The 18,169-nt window shown below is 39.1% G+C and overlaps 1 protein-coding gene across 2 annotated transcripts in view; it reads left to right on the top strand.

Annotated features, from left to right (window-relative positions):
* LOC110844582 overlaps positions 1-18,169 on the top strand; it is a 48,822-nt gene that overhangs the window by 4,229 nt on the left and 26,424 nt on the right. Inside the window, exon 1 of one of the 2 annotated variants that reach the window (XM_022090822.2) lies at positions 1,143-2,104. The exons of the other annotated variant lie outside the window; for it this stretch is intronic. The gene's annotated coding sequence lies outside the window, so the exon portion shown is untranslated. Of the gene's footprint in view, positions 1-1,142; positions 2,105-18,169 lie in introns of those variants that run through there. 2 annotated transcript variants of the gene reach the window in all.

Consider the following 18,169-nt stretch of genomic DNA (forward strand, 5'->3'; position numbering starts at 1 on the left):
GATATCTGAACTATCAGAAATTAATTGAAACTGGTTCCGAGCCTGGCGCATGAGCCAACAAGAACATTATATTCAAACTTAAATTTGGTACGTACACACGCAACGCGTACCTACGTAATGAGGAGCTATAATATTTAATTTGGAAGATGATAAGCAATTGGTTCACAAGGGAGCTGGTCACAATGGGGCCAATCGAGCTTAATTAGTAGAAATTGTTCTTTAAAGATAAACACATGCAAATCTGTACAAACTACCCACCCGTTGATTTCTCAAAATAATTTTACTTGGCTGAAATTTTGCATGGTGACAACGAATTGGTTCTTATTAAAATATGTAAATGTGAAGTTACAAGCTCTAACAATATTGGAAAGGCAACAGGGTTGCAATATGATGCAAAATAATAGAAGGCACTTACAATTAAATAGGTGATCGATGAAATATCGTGGGTCGGATGCTATATTTATTTTCACACATGAAGTTATACGTAAATACGCATAATAGGTTTTTACATTAAAGAGTTTTCAGATCGATTGTCCTCCATTCGATAGAATTCCTCTGCTGTGATTTTTCTAAATTGTGGAATGACGTGATATATTTATCTAGGCTAACAAATGACTTGATGAAATCGTAGTCACCTCATGGAAAATAACGCAAGGTGAAAACAACGTCCAGTATGTCCCAATGGAATCAGACGTCCAATTTCAAACACCCAATTCATCCTCCGGTTGTTTAGTAATCAATCGCCGGAAAAATAAAACCTTGAGCGTAATCGAGATTCGAAATTAGATTGCGAACAGTTTTGACGATAGCAGTTAATGACGCAGAAGTTGAAATTCATTTACGTTGAGTGGGCCAGGCTTTATTCAAACTAACATGTTTACAACATTTAATTGTCGAGTGTAATGCAAGATGGAAAATTACTGAAAGTTATGTACTAGAAAGAACATAATTTAAAAAAGCAAAGGTTAAAAGATCTCCTTTGAGTGCTAACTAACAGTCAAATTTTACCAATAATTACTATGATAATCGAACTTACTTCTATTAAAAGTTAATATTTTCACTACTAACTGGGATACTACATAACCTTGGCTTATCCTTTGTAACTTGCTCCATAGCTAAACTATAACATTGGCGCAAGTTTCTAACAAGTGAAGTATAAACTTGCCCATGTATTACACATAAGTATTTGCATACTCCTCCTCAGTCAGACGCGCATCCTTCTGACCTTCTCTCACCTGTTCACTTCTGCTGACACACATTTTCAAGAACAGAAATATCAAGCTCATCTTCCATGACTATCCAAAGGATAAGCATGCACACAACTTTCTCCTGCCACACATATTGCTTTGTTCCATCCAAATTTTGAACTGCTTGCCTTGAGCAGTATTTTGAACTTTTCACTTACGGAGGGAATCAAGCTGTGACGACTTGAAGGATTGAATGTCGCCTTCTTCCTCTTTCCTTCGCAATTGGTGTTGAGTTTCAGACGGGGAAGCCCTGATAAAGATAAAGAGCCCCGAGCTTCCCGTCCTCGGATTCAGTTCTCTCCCGGATTCCCAACACCACACTCAGCCGCACGGTGAAATCAATCCCAGGCCCGACTAACCCTTCTGCTTCAACCCGTCTCATTCCTGCCCCACCTGCCAATTCGAAAGCATTACAACTATTCCTACCTCGCAATTGGCTATTTTGGTGTTAAAAGTTGAAAACCGAAAACTGTAAAGTTTCTTTGATCCAATACCCCTCAAATTGTGAACATTTATGTTTATTTTGTTTGTTATATAATCTGAGATATTATTCAAAATCACGGAATCGTATACAAGGACAGACTTCCCTATTTTGCATTTGATCCAAAATTGGAACCAATACGGAACTTTGTAAATCTTCTGGTTATATTTGATCGAAAGGATTTACGACTTAGGAAAATATAAACATAGCATAAAGTGGATATTTAAATAAATAAATAAATAGGAAAACTTTACATAGTTGAATAATCTCAAAACTTTTGTAAATTTAAGACAAAATACATAATTCGTCTTTGCATGTTGATCGGCTTGTTAAAACTTTTTGAATCTGGATTCATCGAATCGTTCGGAATTGGATGGTAAGAAGCTTAAAAACTTATTTCATTCTTTGTATATATATGTATTTCAGGCAAACAGATTAATTTTTATGTCATTTCACAAATATGAGACCAGAATAATTTGTAATGCTTCATATAAAAATGAAGTTCTGAAAGAATTCAATGGCATACTTGTTGCTATTATGTACTCAACTTGTGTAACCCTGCTACGCACACTGCACAGAACAAATACATACTTATGTGCATGAGAGATTGACAATCGGAAAAGTGCATTTTCTAGAGCTTGACTTGGTGAGAGTGGGATGGAAAAGTTTGGCATTACGAATTTGTTGAATTGAGTGCTGCAATAATTTTCACTTTATATCGCAATGAGTAATGCTCTCATTGTCGATGTTACGTTTGTAAAGAAAATCGAATACGCCAACCCTTATCATGACGACGTCAGACCCTTTTCATTCCACTCCAGCTGCAATCTGTGCAATGGGACAGAAAAGAACCCACAAGAAGTTTCCCCTTTCAAATAATTTCTAGACGCCTTTTTTTATTATAAGTTCAATGTTGGTAACGAATGTGCAATAGTGCATAACCAATGTTGCATAACAGTCAGAAATGGCAGTATCTGCCAATTTGATAGTGTGCATAAATGCATGACAAGCTGCATGGATACATATGGGTACGTAATAGGTAAAAACTTGCAACGCTACAAGATTATTCACAATATTGCCATTAAAATTATATAGAAGCACAAGTAATTTATTTTTTCCTGCGAAATACTTAAGTACATTATAAATTTTGTGACAGATTGTTTAATTTTTCCTGCCATATTATACCCGTGAAATAGTTTGCATTTTTTATTTTTGTATTATAATGTAATGGCAATAACGAACAAATTGGTCACCTCGTTGGTGTTTCTCCATTTATTTGTCACGAGTTGGAAATATTTATGTATGCACACTTGCACAGAATGAGAGAGAGACAGGGGGCAAAGGACAGGTCGAAGTTCCCTTTGTGCTATATTTCGGTCTTGGGACAAAGTAAAGAAAAAAAAAGTTTAATCAGGGACCAAAACTATACAAGCAAGCAGAATTTGTCCTTTATTGGTTGGATCGAAGCAATTTGAAATGATTGATGAATTCGAGGTTGAGTGGGTTCCGTCATGGTGGAAACTGTAGAAGAGAAAGCACGGCACAGTGTGTAGCTACTTTTGATGTGTTTTGTCTTGACAAAATCTGATTTGGGTCAGATTTCTAGTTTATTCCTTTGTCGTATCTGTATCGAAACGATGATAAAGTGGGTTCCTACTTACATGGTTACGTTTTTTGCAGAAAATAACTTCAGTCTGTTCTCTCATACTTATAGTGGAAACGTCGAACAAGGAGCTGACTCATGAAGCTAACTCACTTCCAATTCTGCAGTACTTTAACAAAGCAGAATTGGAAGTGAGTGGAAAAATTATTTATGTCAATTTTGGCCCCGTATTTTACAGGGCCATCAAAATGGTACCAAATAAACAACAGATTTCAGGAGTGATTTCCTCATCAGACATTTCTCCCAACATAAATCCATCCTTTAAAATACCCCCATTACTTCCTTTCACTTTCACATAGGCGCAATCTGGACCTCGCCACTAGAAACAAGGTTGTGTTGTCCTTCTCTCTCTGGAGGCAGTTAGAGCCAAAAAATAAATCACTCCGATAAAGAAAATGTGACCATCTCACATGTCAGTGAGTAATCCTTTCGAGAGTACGACCAACAAACCATCCATTTACGCTCCTATTCGATTTAGATGAAAAGCGTGCAACATTTATTAATGATACAACGTACACCATTGATTTACAGCGACTTGGTAAAAACATTGCCACCTTCCGATTGAGTTCGGCGTGTGGGAATAAGTCTGAATTTGCCATGTGTAAATTTCCTCCCATTTTCATTTAAAATCGTAACGTGAGCACATTAGCATTCAGCGCAAATCTGATCAAATTCTGGGCACACTGCGGTAAAGGAATTAATGAATCGATTAAAGTGCTAATTCTTGATCACGCACCTCGCCCGGAATGACGCTGTAAAAGAAATATGTACGCATTTATATATGGGAATTTCATTCCTGTGCAAAGTAAACAAAACTATTGTCATTTTAACTAGAAATTTCCAAGGGGAACGTTCGCCAAGAAAACAAGCTTATTTTTACCCCATAAAATAAACATAACATAAATTTAAATTAAACAAAGAACAGCCGTATGCGTTTCATATCGGGATTAGAAGCCTCGTAAAAGCCTATGAACTTAAGTAATAGGAGGTCAAATTAGGGCGAAACCATAACAAAAGAGTCTGAAAACCGACGAAAGAAACATCATCTTTTCTTCCAACTCCAGAACGAGCTTTGCGAGGAGAAAGTGCGGAGAGATTAGTTACCTTCCAAAAATCATTATCCAGGTCGAGGGATGTGCACCAGAGCTCTTCTGATCATTACCTCATTAGCCTCAGACGGGGATTAAATTTCACCCACCTCCACAAACCACAGCCATCGCATACAAGAAGACCAATATGTTGTTGCCTCTGTCTTTTTATTATGAGCTTAGTTTGACTGGTGAGAGTTGAGACGTACAAAGTTGGTCGTAATCTTTACCCTTCATTCACGATGGCGTGGTTCTCCTCGAGTCATATCCAACTAATTAAATTCTATGTTTAAATGCAACTAATTGTTCCCACACCCAACCGCGTCATTTAGATGGGCAAACACGTTACGTCTTTCCTTTATTTGTTCCCTTGTTTCCAAACTGTCTCCCGGATGACAAACTTTCTAAAGCATGTTCAGTCTCTGCCATCTCTTTAGGCTTTAATTTAAGTGGAGTTACAAAAAATTTCAGATAGTGGCAACAAACCTGGATAACCTTGGTGGTTCTCATTCTCGACATGACAATTATACCGACCGACATTATAAAGAACGCAGGGGCTTGTTTCATGCAGGTTGAACAGATGTAACCCCTGCGGGTTGCGAGAAGAAAGAAAATTAATTAGTGCATACACTTTTCTCCCGCAGTGTTCCTCTCTTCTCTGTGCGTTCAGAATCTGAACAATCACTTTGTTACTCTACATTGAGGCAGACATATGCATGCATTACGCGTGTGTATCGTGATACCGTGCAGGAAATGAAGGTCCATTAATTACAGTTGAAGGTCAGTTTTAGTTGTGCACTGGTGTGGGATAACGACTAATTTGGAAGCGAGAGGAAATTACAGCACGCTAATGTTGAAGAGGAAATTACAGATGCGAGTGAGCTTGAAATATTAGAAAACTTGGAATTTAAAGCGAATCTAGCCGTCCAGGTTATTTATCAAAGATTTGATTAATTTAAAGTATATTGCAACCATTAAATCATTGTGTACTTAAGGAAGTCATTGTCCAAAATGGCGACAATAGTCAAATAAATTAGAGTGAACTTTCACTCCTTGAACAAATACGGGAGGGACTAAAATATTACGTCGTTTTTACTAAATTGACATTCCTGATTACTCAGATATCCAATGACCCCAAATCAAATAGAGCCTATTTGTTGCTGACATTGGAATTGTGCTGAACTGGGGCCGCAGACAGTCCTTATTAGTGGCTCACTTTGTTATGTTGGCAATTATTCAAGGTAGGCGTTGGCAGTTTAATGGAGAATGTTAATGCCCTTGTCTGCAACTCATTTATTCCGGTTTGGCTGCGACTGGAAGTAAGTTCTAATTAACAAATAAGGTAAATTGCTTCAATTAGTTGCCACAATAATCGTAGTACGGGTGGTGCTGACCACGGAGACTTAAAACAAATTATTTCGCCGTAAAACTTGTGCCAATCTTTTAACCCATTGTACAAACAATATCTCCTTGTGCCATGTATTATTTTTCAATTGGTTTCGATAACTGATGGTGTTGATGACAGAATAGTGACAAAAAACAGTTGCATTCAAGTTGGAGTCCCTAAATTCCCAATCTTCATGCCTATCACGCGACGCAGGATTTTATATTTACCAGAAAAAGAAGTCGAAAAAATAGGCGTGGGCTTGTTTATTCCACCATTTGACAACATATGTATTTTTACCCACATTTGGAGGCGAAGTCTTCTCCATGCGAATTCGGGAGAAGTAAGCTGGAACGAATTAGATGAATTGGAGTAGGTTTAAAGTAGAGTAAATGGAAATAATGGGATTGGCAAGAAAGAAAGTTGTCGAGCAGCATGGCTCAGGTGGGGCAAGTCTTCTCACAAGGCGACCCAGACGCGCAGAAGAAAACAGTCCGCGTGGGCTTAATTTAGAGAAAGTTTGACTTAATCATTCTTCCATTTACTTACGGCTGTCTCGGGAATTAAAGAAATTGAGTAAGTTGAACTGCATGTTGAGAACAATCATGAGAATATTACACAGAATCAATCAACTTATATCTCACTTAACGAGATCGCTTTACCTCCTCGCACACACTTGGCCATTATTACATATCAAGTCAAGGATTAATTTACTCAATGAACTTGTTTCCTCGAAAGTTTCCTCGGAAAGCTTTTTCCTTGAGCGCAACACACTACTGACGTAAAAAAAGCCTTGTTTTACTTACTTACAAACGCCAGTGCACAAACCTTTACTCGGCTTCACCTCCTCGCTGGTTAAATGACTTGAGCAGCCTTCCTTCACGCCACAGCGAGTGTGACGTGGAGAAAGGTGAAAGTGAGAAGATTGACTAATCCTGTGTCGTAAGAATAACGAGGATGAGATCTCTCTTGCCAGCAGCGACTGCTACAACCTGCTTCTTTCCTTCCGTTACCTGCTGAGGTAGAAATGCCAGCACATCTCGCATGTATATATGTACGTACGTATTATTACACGGAATAATGGTCCCACTCTCACCGTGTGCCTGGAATTGTGTAAGTGGAGCAGGGCACACCAGGACGATAATCTTGAAGGATTAACTCACATCTTTCACCTACACCGCCGCCACTTTCCCTCTGGCCAAGTCCATTATCTATCCATCCAACTGTCCGAAAAATCCCCTACTCATTTCCTTCCTTTCTCACCCGAGAATTAAACCTGAGACACTTCTCACGTGTACAAATACGTATGCACTCTTCCCTCAGCTCAATTAAGGTTTATGCTTCAGGACACATGTACATTTCTCGGTACAAGATGCTCATGAGGAGAGGGGAAGAAAGTGAGAAAAATGAGCAGCAATTTATTCTGTACAAGTTAATATTGCGTTACGTTTTTTCTTATAATTTATTTCAACTTGAGTGTTGCACGTAGCCTGTAAAAAGTGGTGGCAGAGGGGATTGTCGCATCGCGGTCAGTGATGGGCAACCTCACGAGGCCTCGGCCTCTTCGGCCTCGGCCTCTTCGGCCTCGGCCTCTCGAAAAATTTAATGAGGCCAACGACCTCACATGGCCTCGGCCTCGCTGAGAAAACTCCAGGCCTCGGCCTCTCAATTTCGACCTCTGCCTCACCTCGAAAATCTTAGGCCTCACCGAGGTCGGCCTCGGCCTCTTCAATTTTCAAAGAGAAGGCCTCAGACCTCACTGGCCTCGGCCTCGCCAAGGAAGCTCCAGGCCTCGGCCTCGGCCTCGCCAAGGAAGCTCCAGGCCTCGGCCTCGGCCTCACACCTTGAACCTCAGGCCTCAGCGAGGTCGGCCTCGGCCTCTCCATTTAAACATACAGTGAGGCCTATGACCTCACACGGCCTCGGCCTCGGCCTCATGTCCAAAATCTTAGGCCTCAGCGAGGTCGGCCTCGGCCTCTCCAATTTTCAAAATATAGGCCTCAGACCTCACTGGCCCCCTCCTCGCTGAAAAAGTTCCAGGCCTCGGCCTCGGCCTCACATCTTGAACCTCAGGCCTCAGCGAGGTCGGCCTCGGCCTCTCTAATTTTCAAAGAGTATGCCTCAGACCTCACTGGCCTCGACCTCAAATTCCTGAAAGAGGCCGAGGCCGAGGCCTGAGGTCACAAAAAATGGCCTCAAAGAGGCCGAGGCCGCCCATCACTGATCGCGGTGTGGTTGGTGTGGGTAAAGTGTCAAGATGCAAGAGATTTGTATTGCTTAAGGAATCTGTACACGCACGCTGGCACCAAGCCCAGTTTAACGACAAGGCTAATCCCACTAATTGGCTTTCCATTAATCTGGATAATCTGGAAAATAAGTAGCCTGCAGGGTCTGGTCGGAGAGAGTGAAATAACTTGATCAATGCATTTAACGACATGAAGCTTAATTTCTTGGGATTTTTCCATGAAATAATAATATTACTCCAACAGAAGTACATAGGTACAGATATGCAAAGGTATTAAATATTTTTCTATACATCTCATCTCATCTTACCCCCTGATTAAGATAACCCATCGCATTAACAAGTATCTGCCTTAATAGATTAAGGAGAATATGGATGAGAGTTTCTGGCACAAACTTTTACCCACAGAGTGAAACCTCTTCCTCTTCGAGAGGCTAAACTTTAGTTTGCTTTGCCAATTCCTGAAATACTTTGTACACATATTGGGAGTCAACCCCTGACCATTGTATTCTGTCACAAAGTTTGAAACCACAATTATGTACGACGAGGATAACAAAGTGTTACACAGACCAAATGACAATAGAAGTGAACAGCCATTCATGTCAAGCCCAAAGTGTCAACTTCTACCAAACCCACGCGCCACTTACTTTATTTCCTGAGTAGGAATACTATACTGTCAAAATTCACTATGGTCACAGTTACATAGCACAAGACATCAAAGGAGGAAATACTTCAAGTAAATACCTTTGTTGCGAATTGCCATTACTCATAAGGTGTCTGTCTGCAACCTAGAATTTCTATTAAAGTAGTTGAAATTCGTCACTTATGCAATCGGAATGCTAAAAGTAGATTTTTTTGAGGATGCTCACCTAAGCCCACCACAGTTTCTCACTCCAACTCCGTCCTGTCAAACCCAGACAATGTGGTTTGAGGTTTCTGACAAATTGCAGACTCCAAGTGAAAGTGACGACCTGCTGCTGAATGATACCTCGCAGTGCAGCAATAGAGAGTCACTTTCTCCTATTTTGACCTGGAATATCCGCAACCCCCATCAAACCACCAATGGCTAACTAATTCCACAACTAGGCTCTTACGTAAAGTGCCGACAGAGAAAGTTTGGTGACTTGCTCTGCATCACTTGGTTCTTCTTTTTACATATGGGAAAACTTTCTATTATGCTGGCATTATGTATTCTGTAATATGCTCGCATCCTTAAATGGCTTCGTGGTGGTAGTGATAGTGAAGTTATAATGGATGACAGCTCATTAGCCAGAGTTGGATTAATTTTTCAAGGTGCGTTATGAAACCTAAAGAACGGAGGTACTTACTGCATAATTTTACTTGTGCTTATACTTATTCACAACTTCAAAGTGCATAAGAATCAGATATATTTAGCTTTATACTGTGGACCACTATAATTTTTGGCCAATTTAATAATTCACTACGTTGGAAACTTTGTTGCTTCCTCATTTATCTATTCGTGCGTAATAAATTCTCCTGGGAACAATAAAAGCAATAAAAACTTTCATTACGTAGTCAACCACTGTGGAAATCAACCGAGTGCACTCATTCATATCATACTTTGGTCCTTCCTGGAACCCTTCTTAATTTACTTCCTTTACCTATTTAATGTGTATATTAGCATGTGGATAACGCCTGGTTTTGTCCAGATTCTTACAGTCATAATTTTACTAATGGAAATCAAGACACGCTTCTTTGAATTTCAATCATGAAATGGGTTCTGAAGAAAAAACACAAAAGTTAAAAATGTGGCATGCATCAGACAGCCAGCCAGCCAGCCACACTTGCGAGTTATATTTTAATTTTTCTCGGCTGGTTTATTTGACAAGAACAAGTTTGCCAGGTAGTGCAGAGACTTATGTCGAGGATGACAACACAAATCACCGGAAATTGCGACTGGGTCCAAGCAACGGTGAATGAATGGAGCAAATACAGAAGCAAGGCAGATCCGTAAATATCCAAAACATCCGACTGAAAATTTCGTAACCGTTTCTCCGTAATATGTATGTACTCATGGCCAGTCTTCAGTAATGGTTCACATTCACCAACTCAAACTGCACGACTTTTACAACTCCTGCAGCTTAACTCACTCCCTTTTCACTGTTATTCAAGAAAGAGGGAGGAGGAGGAGAGTCATCAATTTCTGTTTGTTTACATCCACAAATCTTAACAAGTCGTAACACTTTTAGTTGTCCGTGATACTGCGTTTGGAGGAAGAGATGAGCCATGCAAGTCTTTACGAGGTGACTTACTGCACGTTTTCACATATGCGCCAACCTTTCACTCACTTCCTCCTTTGTTTTCTTTTCTAAACTCGGATGATGGAAACGACAAAAATAATGAAGCAAAAAAATGCAGGATTTACTTTTCCCTGGAATCCTAATAGAAATATTTTAAATGGAGCATCAAACTTTTTAATGGAAAAGGTAATGAGGTAATAAATCTCGGAAATTAATGGGGTCACTCTTATCCTCCGTAAGAATATCTGTAATAAGTGAGTGGTATCACTCGTTACGAATGAAAGGAAGCAGGAATAAGTCACTCCATCCATCGCCGCTCTAAATCATCATAATTTATTAGTCATATCTTTGGACTAGGTGAGCAGCCCTGGCCCGGCGATAAACCCACATTTGAAGAGATGTCGTGACATAACGGGGGATACCCCACGTGGCCCTCGTTCCATCTTTGCTTTGTCCCTCCCTCTCCGCTCTCACGGCATAGTTCTTCCGACCCAATTCACCTGCGAAATGGGATAGCCTACGCATGAAATGAATAAAGATAATGCAGCATTTTATGGGAGTTGGAGTAAAAGATCTTTTGCGTTTTTTTCCTCCTTTAAATGATGTGAATTCATCCGTCTATCCAATTTCCTCATGTGAGAACTAAGAAACTCAACAACGTCTCAATTTTATAAAGAGGGTAAAAACACTTAAATTGCGAAAAATGAGGAAAACGTGTCCTTTTCATACCAGCATCAAAAGTAAAACTTTTTAAGGATGGTCGTCGTTACTGAGATTATTCTGCAGGTTGCGTGAGGTTGTTGATGTTAAGGGAATGATTTACTTTCAACTCGTCCACCGTCAATCTCAAAACACATCTTTCCCTATTCCGACCACGTTAACAGTATCTTGGAATAGAATGAGAGAACTTTCCCTATTCTGCAGAGACGGCACATTTTTTGCGAGCTCTGCATTTGTCCTCGTGTGGAAGTTGCCCACATGCATATTCACGACCAATATGGATCAGACAAATTGGGTGAAATATGACTGCAGATGTGCGTGTAGATGGTTGGTGAAAAATAACAACTCGCTAATTTTACACGTGGAGTCGATATGTAATACAATAAATGTGTATATACATAACTGCTTGTTGACGTTTTCTGGAGTTGACTATTTAGGGTAAACGTGTTCGACGTGACGTATGACACCTGGTGAGACCTTCTTATCTTCCACCTTCACAACTTAACTCCTTCCAAATTGGTTTGATTTCTATTATTGTGCTCAAACAAGGACAACCTTGCGCTAGCCAACTTTTCCAAAGGGGCAAAACAACTTAAGCAACTCGAACCTTTGTTTGAATTCTACATCAAATGAGACGAGATACTTCTTACTCCGTAACCTCTGAATGGTATTCCATTTGATATATCACATTTCCACTCGCACATACATCCAGAAACAGCCGGATCACAAAATACCGCACATTGTTAGCAAGAATCGGCACAAGTTCAACAAAAACAATTCAAAGTCCAAACTTGGTTCGTAAATATTTTTCCACTTTTCTAAGTGTGTCTTGTTACGTCTAAACATTTTAAAACTTGGGTGTAAATATCCAGTCCAAATTTTGGAGGCCTATTCACCAGAAGAAGATGGAGGATTCATGGAAAATTTCGAGTGGGCTGATGAGCACGCTTCAATAAAGTTATTATTCAACTCGTTAGTAATGCATAATGAACACAAGTTTATTTTTGAATCCCACCCTTTCACTAGTCGATCAAGTACAATGCATTGCGTTGTTTTAAAACTTATGCGAGAAATCAACAAACAAAATGAAATTATTGTTGGCTCATCTCTCTCTTCCACCAAAGTATATTTAGTTCATGAATTTATTGCTGTAACAGCCTCACGCGTGTATGAGACATCAATTCATCATGTCATTTCATCAGCGTGTGAGTCAAGTAGGATTTACATGAGTTGCCAATACTTGTAAAAACTTTTTGCAAACCACATTAGCGCATCGCTGCACCCATCACATCAAATTATGACTATTTACACACACTTGTTTGTACCTACCACCACTTGCAATAGTGTGTGCATACACGACAGGTATTTATAATGGGTGCAAGTGTGTTCATCCTCCCTCTACAGAGGGGTGGGACAGAAGAAGGAGCCACTTTGCCTAAATTTATTCCGGCCTTATTATTCGTTTGTGAAGTTTGGTAATTGGTTCAGTGTGAAGCCCTTTAGTTTATCTAACGAGCCTCAGTCGCTTTTTCCAACCAGTCATGACCTTTGACACAATTTTCAGAGTGATTCTGCACCACTCGTCCTGAACACTTTTCCAAAGTGCATCAAAACGCACGCGTTTTCCTTTCAAGAAGGCTCTGTTTTAAGTACTCGAATCCAAAAAAAAACATCGGATTGATATCAGAGGAACTAACGAGAGTTTCTATAGTAGGAATAATTGTTATACCCAAACTTTTTTTAAAATCCTTCGCGTAGGCTGCTATTTTGTGAGAAATAAGTTGGGATGAGAGCATGATCTCGGGATTTCCTACGAGTCACTTGCTGTAGGTCATTGTGAATGACTCTAGAAATGTTCTCCTACTAACGTTTAACATTTTCGCCATGCAACTTTTAGTTGGTGGATTTACCGTTTTGGCGAAAAATTGATTTTCCGGATAAACTTTTTGGTTCAAGCGGATCTTGGGTATCCTTTCCGTGGGGGTGGAGCTCTAACCGCTTTTTCCCTCCGCTTGATTCCAACGTTTTTAAGTACATTAGAAACGTACTTTCGATCGACGATAAATACATTTGCAGCAAATTTTCTAACAATCGCTCTCTGGCTCAGTATGTCTTTGGAAAACACTTTTATGCGTGCCTCGCACTCTGGGGGGTGCTGCAGGGGCATTTTTAACCGTAGGGAAAATCTGAATAGTGCTAAATTTTCGTTAACTATCTGGGTATGACATATGCAAATTTTGAAAATGCCGCGACTGTGCATCACACGCCACCCCTAAAATTCAAGTGGCTCCTTCTTCTGTCCCACCCCTGTACTTCAGTACTTCTACAGAAGAAGTTCTACTTTTGGATCAGTCAGGCGACCAAAATTAGTTTTCACTTTCCATGCACTAACATCCCATAAGAATATTTTTGCTGTGCCTGTGCATTGACTGTGTGCATAATAAAATTTCGGTATCAGCACGTATGCACGAAACCACGCAATTTTTCTTGCCCACCACATATAAAAACTACTTAATGACTTTGAGCTGCCTCTACTGCACAAACATTTTTTGGTTGTAGGAGGAAAGTAAATTATGAGTGGAATCTTGTTCAAATTTGTCAAGCAGACTTTCACCTCTGCCTGCTAATCGACGGGATGGAGTTGGCGTCAGTTTGAAAGTCATGCGGTGACAAGGTGATTGGCAGTGTGATCAATGTTTTCACGGTTGGCCAGAGTTTTGCCTCATAAGGACATTTGTCAGTTCCTCCTTCCACCGTTGCCTAATTTGAGCTCGTATTTACTTTTTGCTGCCTTTTCCTAATTGCTTTCCCTTCGATGACACTTTCTCCCCTTTGAAGTGTTGAATATTCATGGAGCAGAAAGAGGAGCCATGGTGGAAAATATTAGAAATGAGTGATTTCTCCTCCCAGAGAGTTTGAATTGCAGCCACATTAATTATGGTGATGAGGAAAGTTGGTCTCATGAGAGTAGAAATTTATTAATGAATTAATCCTATTTATAAGGTAATTAAAATGCTAAGCAGGCTAAACATTACATATGCATATTACATTCTAGTCGGATTCCGTGTGGGCTTGTAAGTTATAAATTAAACTAAATATCTATTATGGTTGAAGAACAGGTTTTCTTGGATGGACATTAAAATGAGCAAACCTTGTTAAGAAATCTCAAATGCTTTCACAAGTGTATCGAATTGCGTTTAGATTGTCCATAAAATCCACGAGTCGTCTTTCGAAGCCATCTGCTAATTGAAATATGGTTAACGAAAATTTAAATGGTTCCCGTCCTTCCACGCAGGAAAATATTATGTCATTGCCAGTTACAATGTGTTACCATCTCGTCTGGTGAAAGCAGCTGCGTCTTCAACAGCAGATGCGACATGCATGCATCTGATCCTGAGCAGTAGTTTCTAATTGATTGTAGAACATATTCTCACGCAACTAATCCTAAGTTCACCGTATATATTTGCTAGTCTTTTTTATAAGCCAAAATTTTGTTAGTACACAATGTTGTACAAGCAAAGCTACTGCGTAATGATCCTGAAATAGTGCAAAATTCATTACGCTGAATTCGTATATACTTGGGCAAATTTGCGTTTAAACTTCCTACCTAACCCAATCCCATCTGCATCCAGCCATTTATTCGTGTCATTGCCTATTCGATAGGGCAGAAAAAATCTTGTACCGTAGGCAGCAGATCCCACCCAGAAAAACAAATGGGATGCAGTTATGTACATCCCCTAAAACGGAACTATTTCCAAGTGAAATACATTCCTTAGCTTTAACACTTTCATCCCACAAGGTCTCCAAGAACCCCAACCTTGGGTTTCCTTGGATGAAGAAACACGGCTATGCATACCGTCATTCGATGAACTGCTTCAACTTTACTGGGTTCAGAATATCTTGGGATCGGAATAACTTAGGGTTACTTACTTAGCAAATAGCTACAATTTGCCAAAGTCATGGCCACCATTAGAACAACTCATTAGTGGGTTTCGGCGTAACACTATACTGGAGAACTAAACTTAGCCAAAGTAAACTTCAGTATGTTACACGACCACATTAGAATTTCTGACTGTGAAAAATTCTATTATTAATCATACTTATTTGCATATGCGGTATGTAGATTCATATTTAGATAAGTAATGGTATGCAAACTTGGCAAATTATTGTTGATAATGACCAAATAGATATACTGAGGGCATATCCAAAGAAGTGTTGGACACTTTCAAGTCCCTTTTATCATTATTATTGTGTACTCCACTTAAGTTGTTGATTTGTGTAACATGGGCAAATACATTAAAGAGCGGAAACATGTCGTAACAAATATTCCGGGAGAAAGCAGGTAGCTGGAATTGATGTGCAAGGATGATTGATTGGCGTTGACGTCTTATGCAATTTAGAGATGACAAGGGTAAAACCTGTGTTACGTGCCTGCCTCAACGTTTTCTCGGTGATCATACATATGTATGTAAATAGATCTCAGAAATCTAGATTTGTTGCTTCGTGTTGCAATGCAACCCACGAAAACTTTGAGCTTTTATGTCAATCGATACAAATGGAAGCACTTTAAATGTACAAGCAAAAATAATTTTTTCGTCTTTCAGGAATATTGAAAGTCAAACATTTTTATACTGCGGAAAATTTTGACTGGACCTAAATTGGCTTCTGACATATTGAAATATTTTGTTTGTTCCGTGACTACAACGACTTTCATTATTCATCACCTAGTTTTGCGGGAGTAAACTTTTCCAATGTGAATAATTCCTAATTTTCTATTTTGTCCCGTGAGAGTTTTAGAATGTGAGGACCGTACGCTATTTACAGATTTGTCACGAAGATTACTCTAAATTTTCAGATTTGTTTAGTGTACCTTCTGCACAATAACATACGAATACAAATATTTTATGGAAATATGTACCTGCGAAGACTTCTTGTGAATAAATGGACGAATTTCTTACATAAGACGGATGCAACCATGGCAAAAAATATGCACGTGACAAAGTCCTGTAGCCCTCCTTCCAAAATCATCTAGCAATTAGGAAATCTAATTATTATTTGCAAGGAAGGGAAGGAATGGGTTAAACGAACCGTGATCAACAATGAAAATGGTCTAATCAAAAAACTGCTGGATAATTCTTATCGACTGTCAACTGTTTGATTGGATTAAGATTTTATCTGACAATATTAAGTTTGTGATAAAACATTGTCGTCCTACTTTATGCACGTAATTAATTGTGCACTATCAAACTTGCCAAAATTCAGTACGGTGGCAATATTTATGCTTCCGATAATCAATAAAGGATAACATGCTTAACATATATGTATGTTGCATTATATAACAAGTGATCTAGTTGAGTGGGACAGATTTTCAGTACAACCTGTGTCGTAATAAATAGACACAAGACTGATAGAAGCAAATTTGCTTTCTTCGTCGGGAATAAAAAATAAAATAATCTATGCAGCATTATTTCAATTTAAACACTTTCCTTTGCGCACATTTATTTATAATAAATAAAACTAATTAAGAATAGTTATAAAACCATCCTCTGATAATATTTTACTTCTTTTTAAGTTGTTTTCACGAATATTGAACATCTTTTTCCACACTGAGGGTCTGAGTATTGGATGCACCTGAGTTGTTCTTTGATTTTATTCCAATTGTTCAACTAATTCTTGCTGTACAGTTTCTTAATTGTTTCAGAACAAACAGTAATGTGGAACATGCTTTACACATATAAACAAATTCCTGGGATAGTTTGGATTCTGATTAGCAAACTTAGGACCAAGTGGCTACATCAATAGGGCTGAGAATGTGCCAAAGGTTGGGATATAAAATTTTTATGTTCTCATAAAACGTGTGATTATGTGATACTAAAAGCAGTTCTTCGTCCTTATCCACTTTGTTTGCCAGCTAGTGCTCTAAATATTTGATATAATGCGACATTTTCCAGAATTAGTTCTCTTCCTGGTTTTTATCATCATTTGGTCTTCTATAATTGAGCACATGGACATACATAATTGCAACAAGCCTTACATATTTCATGACAATAAAGAAATGTCAGGTTCAATTAGAGAACGTTTACCAAAACAAGATAAGCACATGATATGTTCGAATATGTGTGTACATATGTGCATAACATGTATGTCAGCGTATTTAATGCGCATTGTACTTATTGAATCAAGTTGATACCAACTTCCGTGTGTTTTAGAACTATGACAATAATCATATTGGAAAACTTAGGCTGTTGAAACATTATTTTTTCAAGATTCCCCTTAAAGTTTGCATTTAGAGTTTCTACAACATATTGACCCAGAGCGTTAATTTTTTTGATACTCATAAAATCCAGACATTATTTCAATCTGCCGGAGAGAATGCTATGCATTTATTAATCCCCAGTTAAATAAATGGAATGCGGAAATTGTCCACATGTGCACTTTATCACCAAACGATATTTGATCCGAGAAAATTGCAGCGTACGAATGTGCAGTTATGGTGTAATGGTTATTAAATGCGAGGGCTAATGGAGCCATAACTGTCTCCTTGGCCTTTCCCCCAAGTTATTTACTGAACATTCTCACATATTAATATAACTTTTGTGGGATGGCGAAATTGCAAAGAAAACGGTGGGCATTTTTCTTGGGTGAAATTATTACCTAGTTTGGCACGTATACTGGCTGAGTTTATAATGAATACAAAATAATGACACGGCGTGGCAGTTGAGACGCGAGTGCAGAAAAGGGCAATAAGCCACCCCCCGTTAAGTGTAAGCTATATAAATGCATTTTCCAGGCTTGTTGGATTTCGGCCCACTCCAAGAAGACTTGAGAGTATCGTGTGTAGCAATAACCCGGATGAATATGGACTCAATGGGTCGTGAATTAGTATTTCATCGTCATCATCATTCTTGGCTCACATCCACTTCAACATGTTTGAGAAAAACCAATAATTATTTGCTATCTACGCGTCCCTGCAGGGTTGCACAATGTGCTCCGAAGTGTGTGGAGGCAGATAACGACGGCTCTGGGAGGCTTTTTAGGCATGAGATGAGATGCAGATGATGGAGACAAGCAAGGTCAGGGTGG

This window comes from Folsomia candida, unplaced genomic scaffold (assembly GCF_002217175.1).
Source record: "Folsomia candida strain VU population unplaced genomic scaffold, ASM221717v1 Fcan01_Sc001, whole genome shotgun sequence".
NCBI lineage: Eukaryota > Metazoa > Arthropoda > Collembola > Entomobryomorpha > Isotomidae > Folsomia > Folsomia candida.